Source organism: Populus euphratica, unplaced genomic scaffold (assembly GCF_000495115.2).
Source record: "Populus euphratica unplaced genomic scaffold, PopEup_1.0 scaffold211.1, whole genome shotgun sequence".
NCBI classification, from domain to species: Eukaryota; Viridiplantae; Streptophyta; class Magnoliopsida; order Malpighiales; family Salicaceae; genus Populus; species Populus euphratica.
Window position 1 is genome coordinate 464,580 of NW_011500020.1, and position 382 is coordinate 464,961.

Genomic DNA, 382 nt, shown 5'->3' on the forward strand with positions numbered 1-382 from the left:
TTGGTTTTTTCCATCTCACACTTCCTATAAGGATTAGTGGAGATATAATGAGAATACCAAATGTATATAAAAATATATGTTAATGCAATGACATTTATTTGTGTCTTAGAAGGTATATCCTACTTAGGATTTAACTCATAAGGTTTGGCTCAGTTTATTCTATCCTTAAAAAAATTATTTGGTTCTTAGATTGCCCGAATTACTCGTGAAGTAATCGGCCTCTTAACCTTATACAATATGAGTATGGGAAAAAATTCCACAATACCCGTTGCATAGGGTGAGTTACAATCCAAGCGAAAGTCCAAATGAGCATCAGTGGACATAAGTCACACTTGCCACTTGAATCTTTCTTTTCTAATCTTAAAAAGGACGAGCTCGGGTC